This window comes from Leptodactylus fuscus, chromosome 8 (genome assembly GCF_031893055.1).
Source record: "Leptodactylus fuscus isolate aLepFus1 chromosome 8, aLepFus1.hap2, whole genome shotgun sequence".
Classification (NCBI taxonomy): domain Eukaryota; kingdom Metazoa; phylum Chordata; class Amphibia; order Anura; family Leptodactylidae; genus Leptodactylus; species Leptodactylus fuscus.
In genome coordinates, this window is record NC_134272.1 from 28666600 (window position 1) to 28685464 (window position 18865).

Sequence of the window (18865 nt, forward strand, 5' to 3'; positions counted from 1 at the left end):
TGCACCCGCGACAACGGGCCCACTCATAGCCTGAAAATAGGCAAGTTATAGGACCAGTAGTACCCCGCAGGGCACAACCTTTCAAGCCGCTACCTACCATCAGGGAACGGTGTGTCGCAATCGAAGCAGGAAAGATGTTTCCTCTTGGAAGAGGTTTTCCTCCTACCATCCCCAGGAGGGGTAGTAGAGGATGACATATCCAGGTCCTGTAGACCGGACAGAGAGGTGACTTGGCGCCCAACGTGCGACTCGAACCCACGACCTTGAGATTAAGAGTCTCATGCTCTACCGACTGAGCTAGCCGGGCTGGCACTGTGAACAGGATCTGAACCTGTGCGGGGAGACCCCATTGGATTTCGAGTCCAAAACCTTAACCACTCGGCCATCACAGCCGGTTCCCAATAAAGTTTGCAAACTGGAAAAGAGTTCAAGATCAATGAACACCACAATCGCACGCCTTCAGCAGATACTGCAGGAAGGTCTCTGACACCAGGCCAGCCAGCCTCTTAATTCTGGCCGGCTGGAAGTGGGCGGAGCCACAATCAAAGCAGGTGAGGCAACCTGCCCAGACAACTAACCCTGTAATCAGGGGTCTGCAAAGATATACATTCCCCCCCACCAAGAGGCCCTTAACACGGGCACTTACCTCCACATCTCCCCGTCTTTTCCGGCCTTTAATAAGGCCTGAATCTTCCCTGAGTGAGCGGCCGCCAGCGCCAGGCCGTTGCCATGGCGCTATGATACTTCCGGCGAAACCGGAAGTGCGCGCTTACAGCGGCCGGCGGGGAACAGGATACACAACAGTGTGGTTCCACCCGCCGGCAGTCCGCGCGGCCACCAGAGGCGGCATGCGGAGTCCCCGGACTCTCACCAAAATGTCAGGTAAGTCACAAGGAGCAGGGGAAGCGGAGGAGAGGGGGGGCAGGGGGGATAGAGGGGGGTAGCCACACATGGCTAACAAGCACCTTCTCCCCGCAGGGCACAGAAGGTGACAAGAAGAAAACAACCGCTCAGGAGGTGAGTGATCCTGCTGAGCTTCTCTAAGAGGACACAAGTCCTCCCACCTGTCCTCTGTCCACACAGGACAGAAAAAAACACGCAGAGGGGAGGTTCTTGTGCCCTCTTATAGGGCCTGCCACGCATTTGATTGGCTAATTAAATATCCGCCTGTCCTACCAGCACACAGGGGCAGAAATACCCCACATTGTGCCGCTGTTGAGGACGACAGGGAACGGATCTTTTATTACAGTTTTATCAGTTAATTAAAAGGCCTGACCTAAGGAGAACACAGTCCGGCTGGAGACCCGCTGCAATACATCTCCCTCTTTGCAATTACTTGCGTTCCTGCTCTGGTTCTACTTAAGATGTGTTAGAATCCTTGTAGCAACTACATTTGTATCACCATAAACACTCATCTGCTTTACAAGTATTAATGGAGAGGATAAAGCGGTAAGGTTAGTGCCATTTGTATCTGTAAAACCTACTATATCCCGGAGGGAGCCGCCATATACTCATGGAAGTGTCATTCATTAGTAACATCCGAGAACAAGATGATCAAGATGCTAATTCAGAACTTAGATTGTAAGTCCCTAAATGACAGTCTATGTACAAAGCTGCGGAATATGCTGGTGACAAATCTTATCACTTGTTAGTCCATTATGATAGGGGTCTAATAATAATAAATGTCTATCATAACGGATGGTAAATGGACACTAAGGGGGCGTTCACACTTGCACCCGGTGTCACTCTGCTGGGTTTCTGTCTTCAGCCCCGAGAAACTAGACAGGGGACGGCTTCCTGGTGGCCAGCTTTAAAACCCATTCATTTCAATGCACATTATGGAGGCTCTGGTCATATTGTACACAGTCCAGTCATATTAATGTGACCATCGCCTACATTTGACATCAACGTTAAATAACCAATCGCAGAAGACACGTGTCATCAGCCATCTGGGTGCACTCATCATTGTGGAAGGCACGATGGAGCAACACAAGTATGCATCTATCCTTGTGGACCATGTTCACCCCTACATGCAAAATGTTTTTCCTCAGGATGATGGCATCTACCAGCAGGACAATGCGACGTGTCATAAAGCTCGCAGTGTACGTGTGTGGTTTGAGGAACACCAGGATGAGTTTACCGTACTCTCTTGGCCAACAAATTCCCCGGACTTGAACCCAATTGAGAATCTGTGGTACCACCTCATTCGGGTTGTTCATGCCATGGATGCTCAATCGTGTAACCTAGCTCAGCTGGCCACGGCACTGGAGTTGGCATGGAACAACATCCCAGTGAATATCATCACAACATATGAAAAAAACAAGATTGTGAAGCTCCAGCCACCACACTGGAACGACCTGTGCATATGCAATCCATACGAGCAGAAAGCAGGGCTGCATGGAGTATTCCCCCGGACTGCTGCTCGGGGTAAACAAGCGATACGTGCCAAAAAGAAAATTTTACTCCAGCATGCCAAATTTGATAAAAATTAACTTTTACTAGATACAATTAAAAACATTTTATGAACAAGGATCCAGGCATATAAGTGAATAATACAGAGCTTACGCGTTTCGGGCATTGATGAACGATCCCTTAGTCATGGTTATTCTGGATTTTGACAGGTGGTCACATTAATGTATATCATAGCCATTATCTGCCAAACTCTGACTACCTTGTATTTGTAGACATGGCATAACCTCTAGAGCAGTGAAATTCTTCCTTATATACAAGTAAAGGTTCAGTTCATCTTGCATGCATATAAATAGATTATAAAGAGTATGCTTATATAGGGAACGTATGCTGATGTCAGTGATAAATGGAGGGATGAAGTTTCTCATAGCAAATAACACTAGAGAGTTTTTTTTCATTCCAAACTAGAAGACAAATTCTCCTGGGTCTTCACCTCCCGAGCCTAAAATTCTTCTACTTCACTAATCCAAAACAAACATCCAATTACAAGGCGCACGGCTGGTTATTACTGAATCCACTGGTGTACGGGGACGCTGTACATTCTCCTAAATCCACATTTCTGGACGTACCCTAGATGCCAACTTGCTTCCATCTGAACATTTGTGTGGCACAAACAGATGCCCTGGAGTTTTCACGCTGTATTCCCAAACTAAATAAATTGCAATTTGTCACAAAGTATAACACAGTTCAGGCGGACACGCTCCAAAAAGAAGGTTCCATAAACTATTTAAAGGGGTATTATATCTACAGCCCATTGTGCCATATGTTATACATGTGTAATAACTGCAGATCCCAACATGAGAAGTGATCGGCCACATAATCATTGTGATATCACAATAGTAGTGTAAGGTCTTCAAGTACTGGGGCCGCTGATCATAGGATCCTTTACATAGAAGTCTACATGTATTTTCTCCAGGCACTGTATGGCGGTAAATTGTTTTATTTCCGCAGGTAAAATTGACATGCTACCATTTCCAATAATGCAACGGTTTTGGGAATTGTAGCATTTCTACTGCAGGTATTTTTCTGCAATGCATGGATGGGATTCGTATATTCTTTATATACTGTATAACACTGCAGTATTTATACCACATGGGGCCCAGGGCTTAAGGGGATTTTACATAATTCGGGAGTGGCATATTTCTTCCCTGAGCAGATGAAGTTCTTTGACCACATGGTTTAGCTGCACAGTCCCATTCAAGTGCGTGGGGCTGAGCTACAATACCAGATACCAGGTACTTTAGTACCCCTGATGGACATGAGTGGTGTGTAGCAGCCTGAAACAAGCTTGGCAAGGTGGTCACTTAGTGCACTCAACGGACCCAAATGACTTAGAATGGGTTTCGCTAAGTTGTATATTCTTCTGTTGGAGCCTTTGATGCAAACAAATTTCAATAGACGCTTTGTAACCGCCGGACATTAACGCACGTAGAAATATCAAGTTTATGCTCTGCATCTGTGGCTTGACACTTTGCTACATCATCACGTTATGGATGCCAGGGGAACCAGATAGACCCCACTGAGTTATAATGTGGATCCGACAAGTTCAGCCAAAGTGTCTGTCAATTTGACAGAGGTCTCACTGCAGAGGTGATCAGTATCCATGACCCTGGATAGTCCGTAATGAAAGAGACACAGAATATATTACTCTATTACTCTAACATTTTATATTCTTAGAATATTTCTCGCAGGATAGCAGTTAAGAAGAATAAAATGTCCCAATGGAAGGTCTGGGTACTTCTTATCGTTACATTGTGGCATAGCAGATGTGAGGATTGTCATAGTGATAAAACTCATCTTAAAGTGTGCGCCAACTACAAAACATCTTTGCATAAATGAATATTACAGGTGGGTATAAGAAATCTGTTTCCTTCTCTTCTTATTAGGCTTCTCTCCTCTTTATATAGACCCTTTATCTATATAGAATCTATCGTCGTACACAGAAGTCTATGGAAAGGGTGAGATGTTAATCGATTTAGTGCCTCATTCTGTGCAATGGTAAAGTCTTATTTTGCTTTTCACAAGATCTCTCCCACTCACAGTATAGCAGAGCTTAGCAGCAGCACTTATTGGTGCACAAGCAGCGTCCTCCTCCTCCTCCCCTCTCCGTAGAAATTTACAAAACTCAAGTCAAATAATTGGAGAAAGAAGCATTTTTCTTTAATAAGATATATTACAAAGTAACGTATATTCACCAGCACTATTCATTTATAAAACTTTATTAAATCCCAACTGTACCCTGGAATTCCCAACAAAAGTCTTCATTCTCATCTACTGTGTAAAAATATTAGGCCACGACACTGTTAACAACTCAGACATGAAATGTCAAAGCTGAAATCCAGGTTGCAGAGAGCTGATCATTGTGCTCTATGACACTCTAAAGAGAATAGGCTACAAGAAAGGCCTTTTATATTAGCAAATCTAGAAGATGCCTTAATGCAACAACACTGGTGGGTACAGCAGACCAATAAGATTGAGCACCAAGATCAAGATCAGTGTCCTGCAGTGTCTATAGTACTGTATATTACGTCAGCGTATATCGTCATAGTAGTCCCTTCCAATAAACTTGCCAGTTTTTATTGTATTACCCCAAAAGTGTCTATAAACCTTAAATGACTGTCAGCCGAAAGCTTATTTCAACAACAGCTTTTTTTTTTTTTGTGACCCCTCAATAAACATTTGGGGTGGGGAGGGGAAGAGAGTAGAGCAAAAGTCCATTGCCAAACACGTTTGATGGTGTCTTATCTCTTGTAAGAGGAAAAGAAAAGGGTAATAAAATTAATTTTCTCAATCCTTTGCCCCCATTTGCCCCTAAAACAGGTGAGTCCAGCCGACTTTACTCTTATATGTAGGTGTATCTTAAGACTCTTTTAATACATCATATCATCTAGATAGATGGAAACCCAATAGATATCATCTATCTAATCTAATCTATCTAGTGTATATAGCATGCAAAGTAAACAGTGAAGAGGTCACGGAGCATGACCACATCCCCTCCATACAGCTGATCAGTGGGGGATCTCTTATTGATGACCTATCCCGAGGATGGGCCATTAATAGAATAGAGTTGGAACCCACCCCTTTAATTCTGAACAATATATACTGTATCAGTTTCTCCACATGAAGGATGACATTGTTAGAGGAGAGAGGGGATATCGTCACTCCATAGGGAGAGGACCACCATTTAGGTGTGCGGAGTCTTATTAAGCCATGAGCGCTCCACTGTACAAAGGAACATGGGAAGAATATGCAAATCTGACTTCCATGATGTAATTAGGATGCAAGTGCCTCAAGAATGCACACCAATAGAGGGCGCTCACTGAGAATGTGCAAGTCTATCTTCCATGATGTAATTAGGAAGACAGAGTCTCAGTCAAGCAAACCTATAGAGGGCTCTCCCTTTAACATCATGCCGACCTTCTCAGAGGCCTTTGTTTGCAATGATGTTGGGATTTTACCAGATACAGTCTTCTCAGCCAAGGACAGCTGTTTCGATGTTATTGCATCTCATCAGCTTCAAGAATGCACACCAATAGAGGGCGCTCACTGAGAATGTACAAGTCTATCTTCCATGATGTAATTAGGAAGACAGAATACTTCCTGATTTCTCAAATAAAACCCTTTCTTGAACTCTAAGAACATTATTTAGCTCCACATACTTCCCTCTATAAGAGAGAGTCCAGACAATGACATCTAATACAATTCTTGAAGTCCTTGAAATCTAATCTGTAAAGAGTCTAAAAAAAATTTGATTCAAATCCTATTGCTTTCTGGGAAAGATGCTTGAAAACCAATAACCCAACAGTGGCTACCACCAAGCTTCATTATCGAGAGTCGAGAGAGGTAAATACTGAGTTTATGATTATTTCACAATATTTCAGTCTATATTACTGTGTAACTAGTCAGGTGTGAACTGGATGCGATAATAGAGTTCAAGAGTTTATAATTACTATCTTGTATTTTATCATTTTGGGGAAAATGTTCATTAATGTGTGAAATGATATCGCCTTGATAAACTTGTACTTGATAATTCTGCATTTCATCCCATGCTATACTAATGAATATTGTATTTCTATGTAGATAGCATTCATCCCATGTGATCTGGACTTCAAAGCCTTGGTGCCACCAGATGAGACATATTTTATAAGAGTAATGAAATCGGATTTCCATGTTACATTAGACGCTGGTAAAGAGATGCGTCTCCAATGAGCTTTGATCATCAAACAGATTAAAAACCCAAATAATGATGAAATAAATAACAAGCTCCTCTTTTATTTCAGGACTACACAAGGAACTTTCTAGTGGTGGCACAGTGGGGTATTACTATGCCGAATATGATTGTTTGTGTCCCATGGATAACTACTAGACTATGTGTAGCGTCAGGAGATATTTTGGTTGATGTTGGAAAAAGAAATCACTCATTGCCTGCTTCTGAATGACCATGGTTGTAAGGTTAGGTTCACACCCCATTCAGGGATTCCGTTCCTAAATATATTTGGAAAACGCAGAGAAAATCGCTACAGCTACAGATCGCTACAGCTCTATATCGGGACCCTAACTTTACTCTAGCAATGGCTTTTCTTGTGCTCTATGATAAGATCAATGTCAAGTTAAACTTTGCTACCACTGTACATCACCAGTTGTCTTTTGCAAATATAAAACCCCGCAGGGCAAATCAAGTTATTTATGCAATTAGATATTAAAAAATAAAAAACAGTTTTCTTTTATGTTAATAGTTACGCAATAGCTTTGTCACTATCGTTTTTATGTTCATAAGGTCAAGGAGACTTATATAAGGCACCAATAGAATATTGGTCATTGGTCCTTGCCAATATACAACTATTCTATACTCCTTGGGGTTTATATACTGTAGTAGTATCATAATAATGGGATTCTATTAATACTCCGGTTACAGCCCATAATTCTTCAGGCCCAAGCTGTGCATTTCCACTTGTGGGAAAGACTGAGTAATCTTGACCAGATGTCCCTTGGTAAAGAGAAAAACGGATTTTCTCTTCACTGCAATAGTATCTCGTGCTGGGAATTGATACATTGTGACGGTGTACGTTGCGTTCTGTCTGTGATATGACAGACATGCAGTTATTGCTTGGGAATGATGGCACTATGTAAGGCAGTATCATGAGGCTAGTGCACCCAGCTTTGCTAGAGGGCTGGTTCTCAGATTAAATAATACAACATAGAAAATATAAGTCTAGGACATGAGCACAATATTATGCTATTATATCGCACTTAAAAGGATTCTACCATTAAAATCGAATATTTTCTCGCTAACACGTAGGAATAGCCTTAAGAAAGGCTATTCGTCTACTACCTTTGGATGTCTTCTCTGCGCCGCCGTTCCGTAGAAATCCCCTAGGGCAAAGCCAACTGTGCGTGCCCACCAGCCACAATAAAATGGCCGCTTACAATACCGTGTAAGCGGCCATTTGCTTTTGGCCGGCAGGCATGCGCAGTCGGGTTTGCCCTAGGCCTAGAAGTTTGACGCCATCGCTGGATGAAGACGCGTAAACAGCTCATTCCTGAAAAGATGGAGGCGGCACTGGAGAGTTCTCTCACAGCACTGGGGATGCTCTCAGTGCTTTTTGAGTGCTGGGGTCCGCCCCCAGTGCTGCAAGGGAGCTCATTTGCATATCGGCAAAAATCGGGACTTCTACAGAACAGCGGCGCGGAGAAGACATCTAAAGGTAGGAGACAAATAGCCTTTCTTAAGGCTATTCCTATGTGATAGTGAGAAAATATTTCATTTTAATGGTAGAATCCCTTTAATAATAGTGAATGTGGTTGTCACAGAAATCTAACCCTGCTCGGTTTCTGTGTGACCAGATTTATTGTAATTTTTTGAGAATGGTAGCGTAGAATTACCAAACCTAGCCACTTCCAGACATTTCCTACCATTTTCTATTTTTGTTTTTTTTTCTCTCTCTCTCTGCCTTTGACCTTCCATAACTTTTTACTTTTCCATTCAGCCACATGAAAGGACTTGTTTTTTGTAGAACAAGGGGTATTTTCTAATGGCACCTTTCAATATTTCAGTGGCTCAATGCTCTGGATGATGGTATAGGCACGGGAAACAAAAAGTCTGTATGCCTGATCAGGAAGATATTTTGCCTGCAATGGGATGTAGAAAATTTTGACATAGCTACAGGATTACTTATAGCCTTTAAGATCTTGGCAGACTTGTATGAAAAAGGGAATGTTAGGGGCTCAAGACCCCTGGGTTATGTTGTCGTAGGCCTAATTAGATCAGGAAGAAGGTTTACGAGGTCAGGGGAACAATATATAAACACACACACACACATATATTCATATATATATATATATATATATATATATATATAAATTAATTATAGTAATTTATTTAAATTTTTTCATTATTTGAATTAAAGAAAATTACCATTTTTCACGGTATACTACACAAGTTTACCAGGTTTGATGTAAAACAGAATTATCATCCATCTATCCTTTTTTTCCTACTAAAACATCCTTCTTTCCTGTGTGAGTCTGCTGGAGTGGGTACATGCCGCACATCGCTGCCTGTAAATGGCTCATTACTGCAAGTGACTTTCCATTGCTTGGGAGTGTGTGGTTAAATCTACAGAGAAAGGCGCTTTGATTGACAAATAACACACTTACTCTGTCCTGTTTCTTCAAGAACACCTGCCTATTGGGAGCCTCAAAAGCTGCCGTCACCCCATCCTCGACCGAATAAGGAAGAACTGCGCATGTTAAACGTGGAAGGAGAGATGATTATTCTAGAATACGCCGATAACAAGAATAATTAAAGGGCTTGTCGCATGTGGAGAACTTAAAGAGGACCTGTCAGCTCATCTGACATGTATGTTGTAGTAAATAATTGTATATCCCATAATATAACAATTCTGGAATATCTTCTCTTACTATGTGCAAAACCTCTGTTATTCCTTCTGGATATTTAATACATTGACAAGTGGGTGTTACCAGTAAAGCGAGTGTTTCAAATTCTATAATCAGTACTGCTAGTTGTAGTCTGTGTAGTATCGCACCCCTTTAACAAGTGGAATGGTTACCCTGCTGTCAATTTATTTATATATTACTAGGATAAATAAGGGTAAGTTCACACGGGGTTTTTTGGATCGGAATCTGAAGAGGAGGAGGCCTCAGGTTCCGATCGAAAAGCCGGGTAGCCGCGTCTGAAAGCCGATGCACTGCACCGACATCAGGCCGCGCACTCTGCTCCAGGTTAGGCCCAATGAATGGGCCTAGTCCGGAGGAGGGTGTGTCTTCAGCCCGAATCACAAGGTGAAATGGCCTGAAGAATGAGCACTTCGGTTCAGAAAAAGCTCCTGAGTGGCTCCCATTGATTTCAATGGGAGCCATCTTTTTGGCCAGGATTTTGAGGCAAATACGGCCTCAAAATCCTGACCAAAAAACTCTATGTGAACTTACCCTAAGATAGGAATGAGGCCTACGTTCACAATTTTGCTGGGCCCAGGTCCTCCAGGTGACCCTCCCCGCAGACGTAGGGTCTTCCTCCATGCAGGTATTTTCTCTCTGCTGAATTCCAGAGATTTCTGCGGCGGAGTCTTCAATGGGGGCTCTCAGACGCAGGTGTGAACCTAGCCTAAGATAAGAAGTTAACATGTGGAGCTAACATGCTTCTTCAAGTACTTTCCTGTCTGCATGGCTTGTGCGGACACCACACAGAAAACTCACGGACCCCATTATAATCTTTGGGGTCCACGTGGTTTATTTGCTCACCGCTTTTTAATTCATTCAGTATTCCGTTCGGGGGTCACCAAGAAGACTCCCTGAATGGAATACCGAATGCAGATCTGAACCAGGCCTGAGATGGATTACCTACCAGTTTACACCTAGTACATTTATGTAGATAGATGGATGGATAGATAGATAGATAGATAGATAGATAGATAGATAGATAGATAGATAGGAGATAGATAGATAGATAGATAGATAGATAGATAGATAGATAGATAGGAGATAGGAGATAGATAGACAGGAGATGGAGATAGATAGATAGATAGATAGATAGATAGGAGATAGATAGATAGATAGATAGATAGATAGATAGATAGATAGATAGATAGATAGGAGATAGATAGACAGGAGATGGAGATAGATAGATAGATAGATAGATAGATAGATAGATAGATAGATAGATAGATAGATAGATAGATAGATAGATAGATAGATAGATAGATAGGAGATAGATAGACAGGAGATGGAGATAGATAGATAGATAGATAGATAGATAGATAGATAGATAGATAGATAGATAGATAGATAGATAGATAGATAGATAGATAGATGCAGATCTGATATGTACCGTATTGTATATACTGTATTTACTACATAACAGAAATTGGTTAAGTACTTCAAAATACTGAATTTAGCATCCTGGAAATATTAAGAAAAATTAGTAGGAAATACTTTGTTTTTATCCTTAAATGCAGAAACAAGATAAAACTGCCAGAATCTTTCTCAAATCACTACAAACAAAAATAACTGCAGACAGTAAAAAAGCTCATTACCGAAAACATTTCTGGCACAAAAACTTGCCTTGTGAAAAATCAGCAGAAGTAGGGCAATTTAGGAGAGCATGAAAAGAAATGCTTGCTCGGTAAAATGACTGTGACACTTCCGTAATGGGCATTCTCTGTGTGTGCTGAGTAACCTCAATGCTTTTTTATAAGCGAATGAAGAAGAGGAGTAGCAGGTACGTCTATAAATTATCTAATGGCGGCCTACGGTACACTCCCCCAATGTTAGCTGAGCCATGAGGACGGTTCTGAAAGTCAAATCGACTGACTTATAGACACCTATACAGAACAATCAGACTCCAGCTCTCACTGAATTTCATGGGAAATGGAATAGCCAAACATATATCTATGTATGTTCTCTATATGCCGTATCCAACACACTAGTATGTAATATTGTATGATACAATATGCCATTTTTTTAATATACGGATACATTTGCATGGCTTATAAGACTTTTTATGCCAATATGGCACCCTCCTTAAAGAGAAAATTTCACCGCCTCCATCTCTTTGCATCCTTCACTGATTCCGGTGCAGTCCGTGCAGTTTTCTATAGGCCCCAGCATTCACAAGTAATCTTTTCAGCCTAATCATACTCTTTCCTGTCATGTGGGTGGTCCCAGCCTGGAGCAGGGACCCCCTATTGTGCCTCCTCGTGGATCTAAATGCTATGATATAAGAAGTCCCGGTTTCTGGACCAGATGCAGTCCAGGATTTTTCAGCCTGTGCAGGGGGCCTAAGGATGTGTTTGCATTTTTTGAAGCCCAAAAGAGGTGCTGGTCATAAAGGTACAGAACATATCAAGGATCCCGCCAGGAACAACATCTGCAAGGAGTTCGTATGTTCTCCCCGTGTTTGTGTGGATTTCCTCCCATTTTACAAAGATGTACTGATAGGAAAAAAAAATCCCTATCTGGGGCTCACAATCTACATTAAAGAAGAAAAAAAAGAATATATCAAGGACAGACGGTACTTCTTTTTTTTTTTATAAAAAAGTAATTTGACCATGACCTATGAATCCTCCTAATGGGTGCATTAGAGGGTATCTCATCCACATCCATCATGTGCTCACCTGTACTTTCTGAAGCAATGGCAATAGTACTGATGCGGTTCGGAAAATAGCAGTGGGAGGTGAGTGCACTAAATATGTGAATACAGGCACATCCCGCTAACAACTGTATAACAGACGTGACCAGGATGTATGAAGGACCATAAGGGGCTATTCACACTGCAGAAAGGCATTTAAGGCAGACTATTTTTTCAGTGTCCTGGTTCAGTCCCTCCCTACATTTGGGAGGCAGATTCAGGTTGGAATTTGGAGCTGATTTTGGGATGGAATACAACTCAAACCAGCTCCAAGTTCCTCTTTGTGAACATACCTTTAAAGGGGTTGCCCAGGAAATGTTGTTTTTTGCAAGGAGGCCAGAGAAGATGAAAAAAAAAAACAAAACAATTACCTATACTAATCTGTCCCCGATGTAACCTATCAAGGTCCAGTCCTGCTGCCCTGAGGTCTTCTTTTGGCAAGAGACTGCTGTGGCCAACCAGCCGCCTCAGTAGCCTAAGGAAAGGACATAGGATGTCAAAAGTGACATATGCGAGTGACATCCCAGTTCCTTTCCTTGGGCCGATTGCCCTCAGCAGTCACATGAGGCGAGGACTTCCTCCAATTAAAAACCCCGTAGCGGCAGGACCAGACTGCGGTAGGAGACGGCGAAGCATCAGGGACAGGCAAGCAATAAAAATGGTTATCCTGGTCATTCCCTTTAATGTCCGGATTAATAACATACAATAATTGCAATTTTTCTTGTTGTATAAATAGTTACTGAAGATAGTGACTGAAGCATGGGAAAAGCAAAAGAACTGTCAAAGGATCTGTGAGCAAAAGTAGATTTATAACATAAAAGTCTAATAAAAAGATCTCCAACAGCGCACAGCTTGCACTATAAATACCAAGCCATGGCACAGTCCTGTAAGAGCTCAATCTTGTTGTACCTCTTCGAGCGCTCCTCTCCATTGCCGGAGGTGTGAGAGGTCGGATAGAAGTCGCCATTTGCATTTGTTTACATTAATACATTATCTTAATTTGATGAATAATCCTATAAGATCACTCTTATACAGAGGATTCTCCAGGACGCCCGGGAGGAGATGCTGTCAGATGTTGTCATCTCGCCCCTACAGAGGTCAAACTAACAGATGTTAACATGCGGAGCTAGAGCTCAGGGCTGTGTGTTGGAGCAGCCATACCAGCCTCCTAATTACCATAACGAGTGTAATGAGCAATGACATCTTCTTGCCTGGACCAGTCTTAGCCACAAGCGAGATGTAAAAGTTCTTTAAAGCACAAACATAGTCATGAAATGATTATGAAGATATATAAAACCCATATTGTATGCCAGGGAAGGTCAATAATACTGTGACTATCTGATCTGATAGCATCATGATAAAGGATTGCCCTGTAGTGGCCATATATAAAATGATCTACCATAAGTGATGGTACTCCAGCAAACCAAGTATGCTAACTCATCATTTTGAAGAAGGTACAAGGTCACGATGCCAAAGCTGCACGTAATAAGGTCAGAGTCGTGTTTATGAGTAAATGACCAATAATCCTGGGTAACTGTCGTTGCCCTAATTAATTAGGCTGAGTGCCAGGCAAGGTAGAAGTCACACCAGTCTGTATTGGTATTCGTTCTTCTCTCAGCTAAGGAATGTATGCTGACGCACTTTTTATTAAAAACATGGGGGTTAAATAGTAGTAGCAGAGAAAGGAAGTGATATAACAACAATGTAAGTTTTCATATTCATTCCTGATTAGTATGGTACATCTTAATCAATTGTATATACACAGGGTTTAGAGTCCTATTTCAACATCTAATCACACAAGGGTACTCCATTTTAGACACAAAAATAATAAAACCTAACTTTTATTGGTTATAGTTAAAAATCTACACCCAGTGATCATTCCAAAATAAATAAAGTGAATAAAGTGACTAAAAACAAATGACTGATACTATTTTATGGTTGGTACAATCACCATGTATTGCTAGGTGGTATCGTCCGTTTCTTTCTGTGTCACTCCCTTCCAATATATTGTTTGTTAGGGGAGTTTTAATGAACGGCATAACAACAGATGGCTTCCCAGCAAAACTCTTATCTAGCAACTAAATAATGATTCTTATTGTAAATAGGCAGGTATATATGTATATACAATTGTGTATAGTGAGTAGTGGAGACTAGGGTTAGATAATAAGTCAGGTCAACCTATAGCTAATCTTATGACTCCCCCAAGTAACCACACTATGTACTCAGCTGTATAGTAATTTCTATACTCTGGTGCCCTGCCTATTACTGCAGCGATAACTTAACATGATAGTTAGCTTCCTCTACGCGTTTTGCCGCTATGGCTCATCAGGAGGATGATTATTGCTAGAGAAACGATGTATTGCGGTGAAAACCGCACTTCCTGGGGCCTCAGTGGTAGACCCCAGTACTTGTGTAGGTATGACACTGAGCGTTGTAGGGACGGGCTTTAAATAGTGTTGAGGCCGTCCCAGCTCCACCCATTCGACACGCCCATACAGCTATTCCACCAGTCCACAGTGTAATGTGGACTGGCCTCTTGGAGGCGGGGCCACGTCGTACATGGGCCAATACAGTATAGCAAAAGCGCATCTGCGCTATGTTAAGAGAGATGCTGACTACATTCCTGATGGACGGACGGAACCAAAGCACAAAAGACAAAAGATGAAAACTGTGGGACAAGTGGTGAGTATCTAAGGTAAGTCATGTCAATATACTAGTTTTAATTTTAACCATTGGTGGATCGTGCAATACTATAAACGACTCATTGGATTGGAGCATTAATACAATACAGCCAAAAAACTCCTCGCCTCCGTGTAGCCTCCGGGGTAGTAGAGATGTATACATCTATTATCAATGCTACTCTGAGTATCAAAACTAATTTCCTTATTGTTACAGATCTCTTATCCAGCATCAGGATGAACCTAAGCTCGGCTAAATAGCACTCTTATTCATACTGTCATAATCTGTATACACCAGACAGTTCGGTATCATGCCCCGATACATGCAGAAGACGGAAACCTGAAAACGGAGCTCAAGCGCAGGTGTGAACCCAGCATAACAATGTTTTTCATACATAACATTATACACTTCACACACACATCATGTATACCCTGTAGATCCGCTTCTCACTTTCTCCCAGGCTGTGTTATACATAACAGCTGCCTTACAAGACCCTTCTAGCACAAGCTGCATGAGTATACGGCTAATGTGTTCTTCATTTACTTGCTCTGAGCATTACATCACTTCAACAATGTCTCACTGTTTTCCTTAAGACATTAATACTAATGATCCAGAGTTAGGTGACCTTGTAGCATGGCGGGACTTTGCAAGTATAATAACGGATTCCCAAAGTTTGTAAGGCTTGGTTCACACTTGTGCTTTGGTTTCTGATCGGAACAGTTTCTTTGAGCCGTCTAAAGATCATAAAAACGGATTTGGCACGGGTTATTAAAAATCCATTCATTTCAATGAGCTTTTAAAACCATCCGCGTTTTGAGCATTTCCACTGTGTATCCGCTCTTTGGGACAGAGACAAAAGTCAGACTTGCAAAACTTTTGCTCTGCTGAAAAAATTAGGATACACAACGGGCAGCAACAAATTCATTTTTTATTAACATTGAGGTCTGTGGAAGGCGGACACTAATGGATTACCAAAGGGATAGTAACTGCTTGGGTCCATTTGGCAACCCGTTTTTCTCTCTTTATTCTTCTTTGCACATGCTCAGAATGAAGGAGGGAAATAAGAAACAGATTTGTCAAAAACGGCACACACAGACAGTTTATTTGGCGGAGCCCGATTGACTAATTCGTCAAAAAAGGCGGACTATGGTATGAGCTGTGCATTCGATCCTGACCGTTTTTTCATAAAACCATTAATTTTTTTATACAGATGCGTAACAGGTGTAGAATAAGCATAGATGCGAACATAGCCTAAGACATTGTTTTCTTAACACTTAATACCCATTGTATCCGTCCCCTATATTATGAGTACCGTATATACTCGAGTATAAGCCGAAATAATCCAGTAGCTGCTGCATTTCCCCCCTCGGCTTATACTCGAGTCAATAATTTTTCCCAGTTTTTTGTGGTAAAATTAGGGACCTTGGCTTATATTCGGGTCGGCTTATACTCGAGTATATATGGTAATATACAGAAGGTACCCACATTTGCAAACATCTATTGACCAACCAGACAGAGTCCATCCACCTTCTCCATGAGGATTGTAGATTGATGCCATTTTGCTCACACCATGTATCTCTTCGCACTCACGCACACATGGTCTCTCACCATTACCAGGCTAGTCATTGGACATACAATATCATATAAATGGTCGGTCTGCGACAGTCTAATATCATCCTGCTATCCTTCTCAAATAGAAGAACGATAAAAGGAGGCTGGTGAGAAAGTTTCCAGTCTTCATATCATTGGGAGGAGGTCAGAACTTAGATTCTTGAACATTCAGCAAGTCGGCATAGATTTTACGTAAATAAAACATTCCTGGGTCTGGCTCAAGGTTACTATGGGGGGGGAGGGGCGCGCTCACACTGTAGCAGGTGACGGATCAGAAAAAACGACCATCAACCCCCCCCGCACACACACACATGGCACATTACTTGGCCTTCTCCATTTCATGAAAGCTTCACACAGGGCAATGTCTCCTTAGTAGAGATGAGCGAACAGTGTTCTATCGAACTCATGTTCGATCGGATATTAGGCTGTTCGGCATGTTCGAATCGAATCGAACACCGCGTGGTAAAGTGCGCCATTACTCGATTCCCCTCCCACCTTCCCTGGCGCCTTTTTTGCTCCAATAACAGCGCTGGGTAGGTGGGACAGGAACTACGACACCGGTGACGTTGAAAAAAGTAGGCAAAACCCATTGGCTGCCGAAAACATGTGACCTCTAATTTAAAAGAACAGCGCCGCCCAGCTTCGCGTCATTCTGAGCTTGCAATTCACCGAGGACGGAGGTTTCCGTCCAGCTAGCTAGGGCTTAGATTCTGGGTAGGCAGGGACAGGCTAGGATAGGAAGGAGAAGACAACCAACAGCTCTTGTAAGAGCTAAATTCCAGGGAGAAGCTTGTCAGTGTAACGTGGCACTGACGGGCTCAATCGCCGCAACCCAGCTTTCCCAGGATCCTGAATGGAATACACTGTCAGTGTATTCCCGTATACCCGATATATACCCCGATACCCGTTCCAACGGTGTGCCCCCCCACCTTCACCCCAGAAATACCCTGCAAGTCCCCTAGCAATAGAATTGGGGCTATATACACCCACAATTTTTACTACTGGTATACAGTGCCATTGTCTGACTGGGAATTCAAAGAATATATTGGGAATACAAATACCCTCATTTCTTGCTACTGCCATATAGTGCCAGTTTCTGACTGGTAATTCAAAGAATATATTGGGGTTACGTGCACCCACAATTTTTACTACTGGTATACAGTGCCATTGTCTGACTGGGAATTCAAAGAATATATTGGGAATACAAATACCCTCATTTCTTGCTACTGCCATATAGTGCCAGTGTCTGACTGGGAATTCAAAGAATATATTGGGGTTACGTGCACCCACAATTTTTACTACTGGTATACAGTGCCATTGTCTGACTGGGAATTCAAAGAGTATATTGGGAATACAAATACCCTCATTTCTTGCTACTGCCATATAGTGCCAGTTTCTGACTGGGAATTCAAAGAATATATTGGGGTTACGTGCACCCACAATTTTTACTACTGGTATACAGTGCCATTGTCTGACTGGGAATTCAAAGAATATATTGGGGTTATAAATACCCTCATTTCTTGCTACTGCCATATAGTGCCAGTTTCTGACTGGTAATTCAAAGAATATATTGGGGTTACGTGCACCCACAATTTTTACTACTGGTATACAGTGCCATTGTCTGACTGGGAATTCAAAGAGTATATTGGGAATACAAATACCCTCATTTCTTGCTACTGCCATATAGTGCCAGTTTCTGACTGGGAATTCAAAGAATATATTGGGGTTACGTGCACCCACAATTTTTACTACTGGTATACAGTGCCATTGTCTGACTGGGAATTCAAAGAATATATTGGGGTTATAAATACCCTCATTTCTTGCTACTGCCATATAGTGCCAGTTTCTGACTGGTAATTCAAAGAATATATTGGGGTTACGTGCACCCACAATTTTTACTACTGGTATACAGTGCCATTGTCTGACTGGGAATTCAAAGAATATATTGGGGTTATAAATACCCTCATTTCTTGCTACTGCCATATAGTGCCAGTTTCTGACTGGGAATTCAAAGAATATATTGGGGTTACGTGCACCCACAATTTTTACTACTGGTATACAGTGCCATTGTCTGACTGGGAATTCAAAGAGTATATTGGGAATACAAATACCCTCATTTCTTGCTACTGCCATATAGTGCCAGTTTCTGACTGGGAATTCAAAGAATATATTGGGGTTACGTGCACCCACAATTTTTACTACTGGTATACAGTGCCATTGTCTGACTGGGAATTCAAAGAATATATTGGGGTTATAAATACCCTCATTTCTTGCTACTGCCATATAGTGCCAGTTTCTGACTGGTAATTCAAAGAATATATTGGGGTTACGTGCACCCACAATTTTTACTACTGGTATACAGTGCCATTGTCTGACTGGGAATTCAAAGAATATATTGGGGTTATAAATACCCTCATTTCTTGCTACTGCCATATAGTGCCAGTTTCTGACTGGTAATTCAAA

At 41.8% G+C, this 18865-nt stretch overlaps 1 protein-coding gene and 1 non-coding gene across 2 annotated transcripts in view; both read right to left on the bottom strand.

Moving 5' to 3' along the window:
* The window catches only part of PLCL1 (phospholipase C like 1 (inactive)), a 202425-nt gene that overhangs the window by 59161 nt on the left and 124399 nt on the right, over positions 1-18865 (bottom strand). The window lies entirely within an intron of this gene.
* On the bottom strand, positions 311-392 carry TRNAS-CGA (transfer RNA serine (anticodon CGA)). The gene has a single exon. It is a non-coding gene; the product is annotated as a tRNA-Ser (tRNA).